Source organism: Gossypium hirsutum, chromosome D01 (genome assembly GCF_007990345.1).
Source record: "Gossypium hirsutum isolate 1008001.06 chromosome D01, Gossypium_hirsutum_v2.1, whole genome shotgun sequence".
NCBI classification, from domain to species: domain Eukaryota; kingdom Viridiplantae; phylum Streptophyta; class Magnoliopsida; order Malvales; family Malvaceae; genus Gossypium; species Gossypium hirsutum.
In genome coordinates this window covers 25,247,219-25,263,100 of record NC_053437.1, presented here as the reverse complement: position 1 = coordinate 25,263,100, position 15,882 = coordinate 25,247,219, and positions in this window count along the sequence as shown.

The following is a 15,882-nucleotide window of genomic DNA, read 5'->3' as shown; positions in this document are numbered from 1 at the left end:
AGTCTAAGAGAATAAGTACTATGGGTTAGATTATGGGAGCAAGCCTACCAGGGAAAAAGGGTGATGTTCAGTTAGCCAAGCATTGTAATTAAATCTGAATTAAGAGTACAATAGGAGGCCTTAATTAGAAAAGAGATCAAGCATAGTCTACGTCAAAAAAGCAGGTAATCACTAAAATGGCATGGTGATTTCATTTGGAGTGAGTGTAAGATAAGAGGTACAGGTTAAAATGCCACATCCCAAAAGCCAAGTTAGTAGAAATTAGGTTAATGAACTGAGAGTGGTCATGGCCAAATTTTTATTTAAAAAATCTTTTGCTCATTTGATAATAAATAAATATCAATTATAGTGATTGAGTAGTTGTGGCGCTGTCTTTGATGATCTCAGTTTGAATCTCTTCCCTCTCATTAATTTATATTTGGTATAATTTTTTTAAACTCTTACTAAAGGTCATTCCACCTTTTTAAATATTTTCTGTCAAAATGATCACAAGGAGTATTGTGCACAAGTGGTTAAATGCTTCGATAATTTCCTAAAGGTTTTATTTTCAATTCCCCATACTCCCAAATTTTTATTTAATTTTTTGCACAACTTTAGCTAGTGTGACCACTCTTTGTCATTCGACCTAGTTAACATGAATGGGGAAAAATTCTTTCCTTGTGTGTGAGTCAAGCTTCTCTTATTAAGTGCCCTTTTCACTCTCATGATCCCCTTTTTGATTCTTTATCCCCTTTACATGCCTATTTTCTTCGCTCTTACCTTGTGTGTCATACATTGAACCTGGACAAGGTGAATGATACCTTTTGTTGTCCAAATTTTATTTTCCTATTCATTTTTGCCATCCCATTCTTTTGGTCATCCCTATTTCTCCATATTTCTTTTGTTTTAGCTATCAACCACCATTTGTATTATTGTTCCTCATCTCCTTCACCACTTCTTTGCCTTGAACCACCATCGTCACCACCGAACCTCCACCTTGCCGCCACTTTTCACCTCTATTTTCTCCATCACCGCCCTTAGCACTGTCCTCCTCCATTGTGACAACCACCTTGGACCTTCGATTTTTAATACTCATTTTTTCTTCTCTTTTCTCCTCCATTTTGCAAGTGTCAAAACCCTTCCTCTTTGTTATTTTCCGTTGCCATGACTGCCGTCGCCATCCATCGTCGTGAAAATAACCATAAAATAATAATGTTTCCCTTCCTCTCTATAGCGATTTTATTATTTATCATAGTAAGATTATTTATTATTGTTTATTAATTTTTCTTAGTATTGCGTATCTTAGATATTGTGGCTATTAATACCAAATCTTAGTCATCTTCTCTTCCGTATCGATTCTCAATTACTGAGATCTTAAGTATTTGGAATACTTACTTTATTAAAACATCTTAATCCCTATATAGTGGCTGAATGGCATCTTCCTAACTTGGTTTTTCTTGTTTGAAGGATCGATTTCAAGCGTGTAATTTCATATGATTCAAAGAGTGGAATCATATTGCATTAACGAAGAGTAATTATTTTCATAAAAGCCAAAGCATAATCGTTTATCAAAGATTTATCAAGGGTGTTTTAATGATGGATTATTCGTTTTATGTTTAGATCTGATATAGATCTAATTAAATTCGATGTGGGCGTTAGAAGGAGTTTCCGCATTAGAATTCCTATGATCAAGTGTGGGTTTTAACACTAAACAAAATTAAGTATTTGTTTTATATTGATAAAAATGTTATTATTTAAATTATGTTGTTTGATGAGGATACATTAAGTATCCATAAAGAGAGATAAACCTATCGTTATGGACTCTGTCAAGCAAGAGTTTTCCAAACCGTATATGTTGTAAAGAGTCTGTTGTGTGATATTGATGATTATTATTGATTTGAGAAAAAAAATTTGTACATTTCATTCTCATGTTATGTGATGATATGACATATTTGATATTCGCATGATTATAAAAAGTGAAATGTTGATACCATGTGTACATATGTGATTTGCATGTTAAACATGGCTATATGATTTTGAGTGATTTTGGTCATATCACATGCATGGGGTAGGATATGTAAAAGGTGGAAGTTACTGGAAGTTTATCTACGATTTTGGTGGCTTGTCCATGATATTGATTATTGGCAGTTTATTTGCGATTTTGGTGGCTTGTCCACAATATTGATTATTGGCAGTTTATCTACGTTACTGTGACACTTATCACAATTGGTTTTTTATTGGATGGATAAGTTCTGGAGAACTCGATTTTGGTGTGTAGCGGAGATGGGTAGGACCATTTTCACAAAATCTCCATTGTTTTACGAAATATGCACTGACATGATCATGCATAGTATAGGTGTGAAATATTGAGTTATATGAAACTAAAAAGATTATTATGGCTGTATAATGTGTATGTTTATATGTATATGATTGTGTTTATGTTAATCTCACACTGAGCTTTATAGCTCATCCCCTATAGTTTTATGATCTTACAAATAACCTCGAGGTTAGGAATCGACGATGGCATTTGAAGGAGTTTCTCAGAATTTTTTAGATTAAAGTAATTTTATTTTATTTTAATATTTTTAGTTTGTAATAAGTTTATGTATGGACTATGGCATGAGACTTTATTTTAGGGATTTTTCATTCTGATTTGCATTAATTGCTTGCATGACATTAAGTTTTAAAAATTGCATAAATTAGTATTTAATAAGATTTCGATTGAAACTCGATATTTAAAATATAATCTGTTAATAAAACATTTTTCCGCTGCATTTTTGAAAATTGATTTTTTAATAAAATTAGACTTAGTTTTCAAAATTATTAATGTTTACAAATGAAATTTATAAAGCCATTTGATTTATGAAGTTAATATATTTTTATTTCGTCCATTTTCGTGGACAAATGGTTTTTTAAATGAGATTGAAAATAAAGTTGAACATTCAATTTTACTAGTTTTTAACGAATTACACAAATGGTTTAAAAAAATACGTTTGAAATCAAGATAGTTTCTCTGGGCAATTCCAGTGGCTAATGTAGCTTTCCAAATTCAACAATAATGACTGGGTCGGGTTTGGGGTGTTACGTAAAGATTCATAAATATGGCGAATTCATGATTAATCATAAAAAATTGCCACGTATCTGCGATTAAGGATATGAGTAATAGGGATGAGGCGTGTCATAGAAGGGAATAATGAAGGTCTGAAACAACGATACACAAGGGTAAGACCCATGTAATTATATCTCTTAATGGAATATGGTTATGACTAGACTAGTTGTTATGCCCGCTAGTAGTCAGCTCAGAGAGAATGAGGCATTAGCTACACCAACTAAGTTTGCGAATTTTCCTACAGAATATAGGAAATTTAACTCTATGCATAAAATTTCTTTTCTTAAAATTTAAGCAGTATTTTATGAAATTTTATGTACGAACCTTACTAAGTTCTTCTGAACTTATAGAATTTACTACTTGGATGCATGGTAGATAAGGACTTGGAAATTAAGAGGAGGGACCAAGCCAGACTCCGCCAGAGTTAAGAGATGGGTGCGATAGCTATTTCATCTCTATAAAGGAGCACCTTTACATGCAACACCTCGGGGTTTAAGTTGATTACATCCATATTCCATTTTAATCTTAAATTTATTAATAGTTTTTAGAATCAAAGTTGTAAGAATTTATCATTAGTTCTGTACTAGCTTTAATAATAGTTAGATTATAAAATTTTATGTTGTTTAAGTACTTAATTAAAGAAAAATTAGAAATATTATTAAGTTAATTGGGTCATTGTATCATTCAGTATCGGGACTAGCGGTCGGGTTAGGTATAAGGTGTTATAGTGTAGATGTTCAAGCCTATTATGGTGAAATGATTGTAAGAACTTAGTACTTGTGTAATATAGAATTTAATTAAAGTTTAAATTTTAAACATGTTGTTATCCAAGTAATTTAGTAAAGTTAAATAGAAAATATGGGTTTATAAATTGGCTTTGTCTTTATAAGTAGATTAGGTTAGAGTTTTTGTTAAGTAACTTGGGTTAAATGTGACACTTCGTACCCAGACCCGACGATTGGGTCGGGTATAAGGTGTTACAGCTTTGTGATATGGTAAAATTCTTAACGATTTCAAGACCTTTATCCAAATAGGTGAGGATGTACAAGAGTTTGTTAAGAGATCCATGAATGAAGAGAACTGTGATGAGTCGATCAAACAAGCGAACGAACTGGTAGCTGAGCTAATGACTAAAAACTTTGCAATCACGAAAATATCATTCCCATCAAAGATTGAGGACAAGCGGAAGAGGGATGAAAAAGATTTTGTAAGTTTCCTGAACCTATCTAAATCCCTTAATGTTAATTTGCCCATTTTGAAATTAATCGAGAAAATACATGTCCACCTCGAGACGTACTAACATCCAGAGTGTGAATACTACAAATCTAAATGTGGAATTGAGGTGGTGTCCGCAAGTATACGGGTTAGGCTGTAATATAGTTACAACGAAGTAGGTGAGTATTCCAAGGATCGTACCCAAGGGAGGCAAGTGCTAGATTAATTCTAACCTAAATGTCGATCGATCTAATTAGTATTTTAAATAAACTATACGGCGAATAAACATAGATAAACGGTTTTTTGGTTTTATGATTAAAGAACTAAAAATAACATAAATAATAAGAGTCTTAAAAAACTAGATGATAAACTGGATCAAATGTAAACATGGGTGATTAACTCGCTTGGGTAGTTATAATCAATTGTCATCTCAAGTTTTCTTATTCAAACAACTAGTAAGTACCTTAGCAGGATCTTTCGATATGTCCACTAAAATATTGAGTCGGCAAGAACTATTTATCTTCTGACCTTACAATCCAGACCGGTTTAGGGTTAAGGTGTTCACGGATAGGTCATACCAAATTTTTGTTAATTCCCACCTTGAGGACTTCCTAGGTTTGTCAGGCCTAGAGTTTAGGTTCTTCCTTTCCTGAACAACTGATCCGTTAAGAAATCCTTACAAAGCAGTTAATTATTCATACCTTCACTCGCTAATCCCCCATAAGAGGATTAGTTCCTCATGGAATCAATAAACATCATAAATTTGATATTAAATATATGCATAAAGAATGAAACAAGAGTAGAGTTTAGAGAATCCTGTTTGTATTTGATATATGAAGTGTTGAAATCATCAAACGTTTGATTGCATCTACAAACCAAGTTCCCTGAAGAACAAATATGAAAAGAATTGAAAACTAAATTTTACAAAGGAAACTAATAATCTGAAAATTTTCCCTTTAACAAGTGTTTAAGAGCCTATTTATAGAGTTAGGGTTGTTTTCATCCTCAACCCTAGGTTAGTTGAAGCTCTCGTATTTCATTTTTGATTGTGTGAACCAAAACGCCTCTGGCTCATAGGTGTTTCCCGTATAGGATTGATGCCGCGACACCCTAGTGCCTTTATCTAGACATCAAAGGCAATCTACTCATGTTCAAGGTAGCTTCAAAGGTGTGTCAGAAAATCCAATGGCTATGTCACGACACCAAAGGCAGTCTCGAGATTCTTGCATTCTGCTACTTATGTTGTGACATCTAACTTTTCATCTTGCAACATAGTGACCAGTATTAAGTTTGTACGTCCTCTGATGGTCTCTTGCACGCACACTAAGTACATTAGCTCACTTTTAGGCCTATTTGGCCCCTAAAGTTATTAAAAGACTCCAAATACAATTTATATTTAATTTAAACAAAACTAAAAAAAACCTAACTAAAACATAATAAAAATTATTATATTCAAGCTCCTCAAGTGCGAAAACTAGTTTAACCTACCACACCAAATTACAGCAGATCAATACCAAAGTATGCCAAGTACTTAAAGGAAATCATGTCTAGACATAAGAAATTGAAAAAAGGCCAAACAAATTAACATAGCTACTTCTTGTAGTGCTATCATTACTAAGAAAGTACCCTCGAAATTGAAAGATCCGGGTAGTTTTACAATCCTAATAGAGATAGGGAACATGTATTTTAGTAAGGCCATTTGTGATTTAGGGGCCAACATTAGTTTAATGTCTCTATCAATTTAGAGAAAACTCAAACTAGGGGAGTTGAAAAACACCTCGATAACACTAAAATTAGCTAATAGGTCCTTAGTACGCCCAAATGGTGTACTTGAGGACATGTTAGTTAAAGTGAGGATGATCAAGAGATCCCCATACTATTGGGTACGCCATTTTTAGCCATGTCTATATTAACCATCGATCTTGAGAAAAATGAGTTAATCATGAAAATTGATGTTGAGATACATGTGTTGAAATGTGGCCAAGATTTCCAAGATGCGAGATTAGAAAAACAATTAGGGAATCAATGTTTTCTATTATTCTATGAAACCCTAATAATCTTGATCGAACGTATTTTTTGAGTATGACATGTGAAGGAAAACATGGTCCAAAAGAATGAGACAAGTGGAAGGATTTGGAGTTGATATACCTTCAATGGATGGATTGCGATGATAGAAAGACAAAAAAAGGTGATAACGAACAGTAATGGGTTACTGGACGAGTTTGGTAGCCATACTTAATTTTTAATTGTCACATTTTATTTTACTTGTATATAGTGTAATTTTGTGTATTCAAATTTAGAGGATGGTAATTTGAATTTTTAATTTTTATTAGGATAGGAATTAGGTTAGCATCAAGTGACCCTAGAAACGTTTTAAAGTGATTAGCCACAACCCATGAACTCTGAATCATCTAAAAAACATTAATTTTACATCGTCCAGTACGTGTCATGACACAGGCATACCTGTGTTGCGACACGATACTTCAAACCTAAATAATTTGACAGTCCTAGTACGTGTCATGACATAGGTACCCTTGTGTTATGAAACGCAACTTTGAAGCATAAAAATTTGGAAATCCTAGGTCGTGTCTCGACATGCATAAGTTAGTTACGCAACATAGCACTTGAACAAAAATTATAGGAAATTAGGGCGGTGTGTTGCGACACACATATCCTTGTGCCACGACACGACATGGTTTTTCTACAAATTTTAGACCCTTTTTGCTCACAGCTCATCAGATTTTTTATATAAACTGTAAAGTTTCAAACCTAAAACATCACTTTCAACCCTTATTCTCAGCCTTGGTAGGAGCCACATGCCTCCCCCGTCGTCCCTGCTTTTGTTCTATGCATCCAAAATCCATTTTCATTGGTAAACTTTTCTTCCTTCACTTCTCAGGTTACTTTGTTTGTGTTTTCTCTTTTCTTTGGCAGAAATAACGCATTAGAGGAGAGCTGAAAATGAATGATTCAATGAATTAAGGTAAAATTTTCCATCCTGAATCTTTTTTACGTGTTTGGATATTTAACTCTTCAGTCTATTTTATTAAATTTAATTATATGGAACCACGCAAAGCATGATGCACTCAAGAAATGTTGACTGAATTTAACGATATTCGCTTCCCTAACACGCGTTATTATTTGCAAATGAACAGATGTACTCTCATTCAAGAGTGGAGGTTTGACCCCTCGTTAATCGAGTGCGATATAATTTGGGAATTGGTGGATTTCCACCACTAGCGTAATTTTTGCTCAACCCCGAATAAACAAAAGACTGATGCAATTATTTATGACTTCTACGCATCCTTAAAGGATCAAGAAATCTACAAGCTCTCTGATGATAATTGGAGACACGTAAGAGTCTAGGGTAAGGATGTACTAGTAACACTCTACGAAATTTGGGCCTATTATGTAATAGTCTATTTTTAGTGGTGTCGAAAACAGTGGTTTTGGAACCATGATTCTGATGAGTGAATAAATATTTTAATATTTATTTAAAGTCTATGGGATTATATTAGGGTCATATTAAAGTTTCATTAGGAAATTTTGAAGTTTAAATGGTTAATTAGGTAAAAAGGACTAAATTGTAAAGGGTGCAAAAGTTGGATTCTCTTAGTTAAAAGGATTGTATGGCTATGGAAAGGTAAACTAATGGACTTAAATGGTAAATATACCATATATAGTGATAGTGGACAATAATGGGCATAATTTAATGGTTTTATAAGTTTATAGGTTAAGGGTAAAATAGTAAATAAATAAATAGATTAACATAAACAAAGGAATTAGTGGCTATCTTCTTCTTTCTTGTTTTACGATGACCGAATGTAAGAGGAAATACACCTTTGTTGAGCATAAGTTTCTGCTAGCACTATAATCTATTGCATCATATGTTTTCAAGCCCCGTTGTTAGTGATTTTTATGTTTTTAAGCTCGTTTTAGCTTAATCTAGCTAGCCCAAGGGTTAATTTGCAAAAATGTTAATGATTGAAGGACTAGCCATGAATGAGATTGATGTGGTTGTGATGTTAATTGATAGATTATTAATCTTGGTTGTTAAACAAACTTGTTTTGTTAAGTTATTTTGATGAATTTGATATTAGGGATTAAATTGTTGAAAGTGTAAATCCATGGGTTTTAATGCTAAATGTTGGTAATTATGGGCTATTCCAATGTCCCTTGTAGAATTGGTTAACATGGATTTAGGTTAAAATGGTTAAAATTCAAGTTATGAGCTTAAGAACTAAATTATGAAAAGTTAAAATATTGGGGGTAATTTCATAATTTTACATAAATATGAATTATGGATTGAATTTAATGCTTTATGTTAATTGAAGTTCTTAATTGAATGTAATTATCTATTTAGATCAAGATAAACCATAACCGGATTTAATTTGAGGAAAGGGGAAAGTTTCGGATTAATCTTCCATTCTACTTCTACGCCTATAGTTATTGAGGTAAGTTCGTATGGATCATAATCATATTAATGATAGTTAAATTAATTATCTGCTATATCATGTTAGTTATAAATGGACTTAAATATGTCTATATTGATGCTTTGAGTAATTGACGGATAAATAGTCTCATTTGAACCTTAAGAATTCTTAGGATATGAATGACATGAAATTAGGGATTTGATGTTTTCGGTGCTGGTCTTGAATGTCCTATCGATGGCTGATGTCATCCATTTATTACAGATTCTCCATAGCTCGTGTGACTAGCATCGTGTAGCTAACATTCCAACCTATAGCTTGTGTGAGCAGGCCTATTTCATAGTTCGTGTGAGCATTATTGAAAAGGAAAGGTTACGGTTATATGGAAATGCACACTATGTGTGAGCATTCCCGGGTATCCAATGTAATTCTAGATGGTTCAGTGGGTATGCAAAGGTCAATGGCAAGGTATGTATACATTTTGGATAATGGTTCATGATCCTATGAAAAGGTTAATGAGGTAAGTGATGTGTACATGAAATTAATTTATGATATGGGTGAACTCATATGTCTCATGTATGAAATTACTAACTTGTGAGTTTGATGGTACTTGTATAGGCTTTCACTAAAGTTATGGACTTGGTAATAATATTATGCTTATTTTATTATATGTGCTTAAGAAATGACAAGTTATGTTTAAGTTTATATAAGCTTACTAAGCACTAGTTACTTATGTAGTTATTTTCCTTTGTTTCGTAGATTATTGGAAACTTGATGGATTGGAAGGTTGTTGGAGTTCTATCACACTATCCAGCAACCATTTCGGTATATTTTGAGTTATTTTGGCCGAGGTTATAAATGACATGTATAGGACTTTTTTGTAATGGTAGTTCTTGAATGTGTTAATGCTTAATTTTGTATGTATATGCTTTTGAAGTTTATGTTTTGTTTGATGGACTTTAATGCCTTGAAAAGTTAGGTCATTTTGGCCACTTTTAGGTACTTGTAAAACATGATCCTTTTGGTATGTAGTGATGATATGTAAATGGCCATATGTGATGTTATTTGGTAGTTAAAGGAACTAGGTTTTGTGCTTGAATTATGGCTATATTGCTTTCTTTTGGTTAATGATGCTTTGGTATAATTATGCTACCTTTGAATGACATATTGGTTAGATGAAATAGGATGTTTGAAATTGTATGCTTATAAGTGTTTGAAAGGTGTTTAGGTCCTTTGAATGTATGCACATATTGGATGGTTGATTAGGTGTGTTTTGTCCTTGAAATGGCTTTTTTTAGGGCCAGATTATGCAGCACACGGCCTGGGACACGGGCTGTCACACGGCTGTGTGTCATACACGGCCTGACTACACAGCCATGTGTCACTTGTTAAGTTTTCTGTATCAAATCAGTATGTTACACGGCCTAGCACACAGCCTACACCACGACCATGTGTCACAAGTCAGAGAGTTACACGGTCTGACACATAGCCTACTACACGGCCGTGTAACCCTACTCAATGAGTTACATGGTTTGAGACATTGGCTGGGATACGACCATGTGTCCCTTTTTTCGATTGTTACATAGCATGGGCTATGTCACACGGCCGTGTGACCCCTATTTTCAAATTTTGCAACTTTTTCCCAAACTTTCTAATTTGTTTTGAATTAGTCCCGAATTGTTTCTAATTTGATCGAAAGCCCGATTTAAAGCCATAATGTACATGTAAGCTAGGGTATTGATGAGTTTTAAATGATTGTTGCTAAATGTCATCTTTGAAATGTTCTAATATTAATTGATCAGATTTGCTTGGTAATGCTCTGTAACCCTAATATAGCGACAGAGATGAGTTAGGAATGTTACCTTTAGTGCTATCAGAGCTGCGGTTTAATCAGTTCTCAGATTGAACGTAGCATGTATAGAGTCTAGAAATACAGCCATTATATAACTTGTGATAGTGTGAAATGTCTTACTCAAACTGAATTATGTTTTCCTATAGATAAATTGCGTCGTCCAACCGAGCCGATTCCGATGAAATTGAAAGTAATTCACAAGCCTCTGTTCAAGGAGCAGCTAGTATTGTGCCTATAGTTGAGGGTCGGAGAAGTGAGGCGAAAGAAGCCTTCTTCCAGATAAAGTGTGAATGGTTCTCTAAGTTCATTAGGACGAACCTTATGGTTCAACGACCTCCACCATCTCTTATACTCCAACTTGTCCCCTCTATTCCTCAAGGTTTGGAACAAGTACGTGTAAGCATGCCTCTGATTGATAAGATGCGTAAGTATGGGTCAGAAGAATTTCATGGAACAGTTGAAGATGACCCTGAAAAAGTTGAGTTTTGGTTAGAAAACACTATGAGGGTTTTTGATGAACTATCTTGTTCTCCAGCTACTTGTTTAAAATGTGTGGTATCTTTGTTAAACAACTTAGTGTATCAGAGGTGGAATACTTTGATTGTTGTGGTACCAAGGGATCATGTTAATTAGAATGTCTTTTAGATAGAATTCATAAAGAAATATGATAGTCAACAGTATCTTGACAGAAAAAGGAAAGAGTTTTTATAGCTGAAGCAAGTTCGCAGATTTATAGCGGAATATGAGAGAAAATTCGTGCAACTTAGCAAGTATGCTCGAGAATGTATACCAACTAAAGTTGTTATGTGCACTCGATTTGAATATGGTTTAAACGAACATATCAAATTGTTAGTAGGGATTCTAGAATTAAAAGAATTTTTGGTATTGGTGAATCGATCACACAAAGCTGAAAAACTTATTAAAGCTAAAAGAAAGGAAAATTTCGAGGCCCGTGACATTGGTAAACGACCTATGGGAAAATCATTTTCATATCCATTGAAGAAATTGAAAGAATTTCACAAGCGTACGTCAGCTTTGACCGAACCTTCAAGAAGAGATAAAGGAAAGCAACATTCAAGTTTGAGACCTTAGGCTACATCTGTAGCGAGTGTGAGGAGTGTTCAAAATAATAAACCTAAATCTCAGCAGTGCAATAGAAGACATTTTGGAGAGTGCAGGTTGAGAGATGGATCGTGCTTCAAATGCGGTTCTTATGATTATTTTCTTCGAGACTGGCTTGAAAGGTCTGCTAGAGAGAAAACTCAGAACACTTGGTCGAGTAACACGACTGCGAGAGGGAGGCCACCAAAAATAGTGGCAATGCGGGACATAGCCATTGTGGAACTAAAGATTCTGCAGTTAGATCTGAGGCTCAAGGACCAACTAAGGCTTATGCAATTCGACCTCATGAGGAAGCTTCAGCACCTAATTTGGTTACTGGTACATTTTCTATCTTTGATACTAATGTTAATGCTTTGATTGACCCGGGGTCAACGCACTCATATATATGCACAACTTTAGTGTCGGATAAGAAAATACCTTGTGAGTCAATAGAATTTGTGATCAAGGTAACAAATTCTTTAGGTCAATATGTGTTAGTTGATAAAGTTAGTACCGGGAACTTCTCCAATATCAAAAACTCCGTATAGAATGACACCTACAAAATTGAAAGAATTTACAGCACAGTTATGGGAATTAATAGACAGAGGGTTTGTTTGACCTAGTTTTTCTACCTTGGGTGCACCGGTACTGTTTCTTAAGAAAAAAGATAGATCAATGCGATTATGTATCGACTATCAACAGTTTAATAAAGTCACGATAAAAAACAAATATCCACTGTCGTGTATCGATGATTTGTTTGATCAATTAAAAGGTGCAACAATGTTTTCAAAGATTGATCTTCGTTTTGGATATTGCCATTTACAAGTTAAAGATTTTGATGTGTCGAAGACTTCTTTTTGAACAAGGTATAGACATTATGAATTTTTAGTTATGCCATTTGGTTTAACCAATGCACCTGTTGTGTTTCTAGATTTGATGAACAGAATATTATGGCCGTATCTAGACAAATTTTTTATTTTATTCATTAATGATATTTTGATATATTCTCAAGATGAAATCGAGCATGTGCAACATTTGAGAGTAATATTGTAGGCATTGCGTGAGAAACAGCTATTTACTAAATTTAGCAAGTGTGAGTTTTGGCTTTGAGAAGTTGGATTTTTTGGACATGTTGTATTGGTGGACAATATTAGAGTGGATCCGAGTAAAATATCAGCTATTGTAGACTGGAAGCCTTTGAGAAATGTTTTAGATACCAGAAGCTTCTTGGGTTTAGCTGGATATTATTAGAGATTTGTAAAAAGGGTTTTCGATGATTGCTACACCGTTGACAAATCATTTTTAGAAAGCTATTAAGTTTTAATGGTCCGAAAAGTGTCAGTATAGTTTTGATCAGTTGAAAGTGTTGTTGACCGAAGCTTCTATGCTGATTCAGCCTAAGTCTGGCAAAGAATTTGTGGTCTATAGTGATGCTTCACTGAATTGTTTAGGCTGCGCTTTGATGCAAAAAGGCAAAGTGGTAGCTTATGCTTCCCATCAATTAAAACCGCCTGAGAAAAATTACCTAACTCATGATTTAGAACTTTCAGCTATTGTGTTTGCTTTAAAAATCTGGTGACACTATTTGTACGGAGAAAAATGTCATATCTTTACAGATCATAAAAGCCTGAAGTATTTGATGTCACAAGAAGAATTAAATTTGAGACAACGTAGATGGTTGGAGTTGCTGAAAGATTATGATTTGATCATCGATTATCATCCAGGAAAAGCTAATGTTGTTGCTGATGCTTTAAGTAGAAAATCTTTATTTGCTTTGCTAGCTTTGAACACTTGATTGATGTTGATTAATGATGGTTCTATTGTAACAGAATTAAAAGCTAGACTGACATTTCTGCAATAGATTTGTGGAGCTCAGAATAGTGATTCTGAGTTGATTGTTAAATGAGAATAGATTGAAAAGACGCCTGATTCAGATTTTACAGGATTTGAAACAAATGTATTGGTGCCTAGGTATGTAACGAGTAACTTCAGAGTTTGTATCGAAATGTTTGATTTGTTAGCAAGTCAAAGCCAAGCATCAAGTACCTTCTGGACTACTATAGCCTGTTATGGTTCCATAGTGGAAATGGGAATGCGTTAAGATGGATTCTGTATCAGGTTACCTTTGTCTCCGCGTAAGAAAGATGCTATATGGGTTATTATTGATGGTTTAACTAAATCTAGGCATTTCATTCCAGTACGTATGGATTATTCCCTTGAGAAGTTGGCAGAACTATACATTTCTGAGATTGTTAGGCTGCATGGTGTGCTAGTGTCTATTATATCTGACAGAGATCCACATTTTACTTCTTAATTTTAGAGTAAATTGCACGAAGCTTTGGGAACTTAACTACATTTTAGTATGGCATTCCATCCATAGACCGATGGTCAGTCTGAGCGAGTGATACAGGTACTCGAGGATAAGCTCTGTTGTTGTATTTTACAGTTTGGAGGCAGCTGGGAGAAATTTCTTCCGTTGGTTCACTTTGCCTGTAATAATAGTTATCAAGCAAGTACTAAAATGGCACCGTATGAAGCCTTGTATGGTAAAAAATGTAGAACTCCATTATATTGGACTGAATTGAGTGAGAAAAAGCTATTCAGTGTTGATTTGATTTGATAAATCGAAGAAAAAGTCAGAGTAATTTGTGATTGTTTGAAAGCTACTTCTGATCATAAAAAATCATATATGGATTTGAGAAAAAAAAGATATTGAATTTCAAGTTGGCAATAGAGTGTTCTTAAAAGTATCGCCTTGGAGAAAATTTCTCCATTCTAGCCAAAAAGGAAAGCTTAGTCCACGATTCATCAAGTCGTATGAGATCATCGAGAGAGTTGGGTCAGTAGCTTACCGTTTAGCCTTCCCATCTAAATTAGATACAATTCACAACGTATTTCATGTGTCAATGTTACAGAGGTATCGATCTGACCCTTCACATGTGATTACACCTGTTGATGTTGAAATCCAACCAGATCTATCATACAGTGAAGAACCGATAAAAATTTTAGCTTGGGAAATTAAAGAATTAAGGAATAAACATTTAGTGTTGGTTAAAGTTTTCTAGAAATGTCATGGAGCCGAGGAAGCTACATGGGAACCGAAAAAAGCTATGAAAGTGTAATACCCGAACCTATTTTCTAGTAAGATTTTCGAGGACGAAAATTTTTTTAGGGGGAGAGTTGTAATAGCCCGTTTTCAGTGGTGTTAGAAACAGTTGTTTTAGAACCACGATTCCTTCTAACTAGTAATAAATATTTTAATATTTATTTAAATTCTATGGAATTATATTACGGTCATATTAAAGTTTCGTTAAGAAATTTTGAAGTTTAAATAGTTAATTCGGTAAAAAAGACTAAATTCTAAAGGGTGCAAAAGTTGGATTCTATTAGTTAAAAGGATTATATGGCTATGGAAAGGTAAACTCATGAACTTAAATGGTAAATATACCATATATATAGAAGGGGGACAATAATGGACATGATTTAATGGTTTTTAAGTTTATAGGTTAAGGGTAAAATAGTAAATAAATAAATAAATTAGTATAAACAAAGGAATTAATGGCTCTCTTCTTCTTTCTTATTTTTCCATGACCGAAAGTAAGAGGAAATACACGACTATACAGCATAAGTTTCAGTTAGCACTATAATCTATTGCGTCGTATGTTTTCAATCCCCATTTTTAGTGATTTTTATGTTTTTGAGCTCGTTTTAGCTTAATCTAGCTAGCTTGGGGGTTAATTTGCAAAACTGTTAATCATTGAGGGACTTTCCATGAATGAGTTTGATGTGTTTGTGATGTTAATTGATAGATACACAAACTTGTTTTGTTAAGTGATTTTGATGAATTTGAGATTAGGCATTAAATTGTTGAAAGTGTAAATCCATGGATTAAATTGTTGAAAGTGTCATCTTTGAAATGTTTTGATATTAATTTATTGGATTTGATTGCTAATACTCTGTAACCCTAATCCAACAACGGAGACGGGTTAGTGGTGTTACATATTACGACGCACCATATTAAACCTTTGACTTTTTACATTCCGTTTATTTGCACACATATAGAGGGATTGATATGGATGTGATTTTATGATATTTATCACCGGGGTGAAGTGAGTGGACTCGTTAAGTAGGGACCAACACCCGTGTTAAATTTAGTCAAGCCATCATGTTTCCAATGACTAAAATGTGGATGCAAT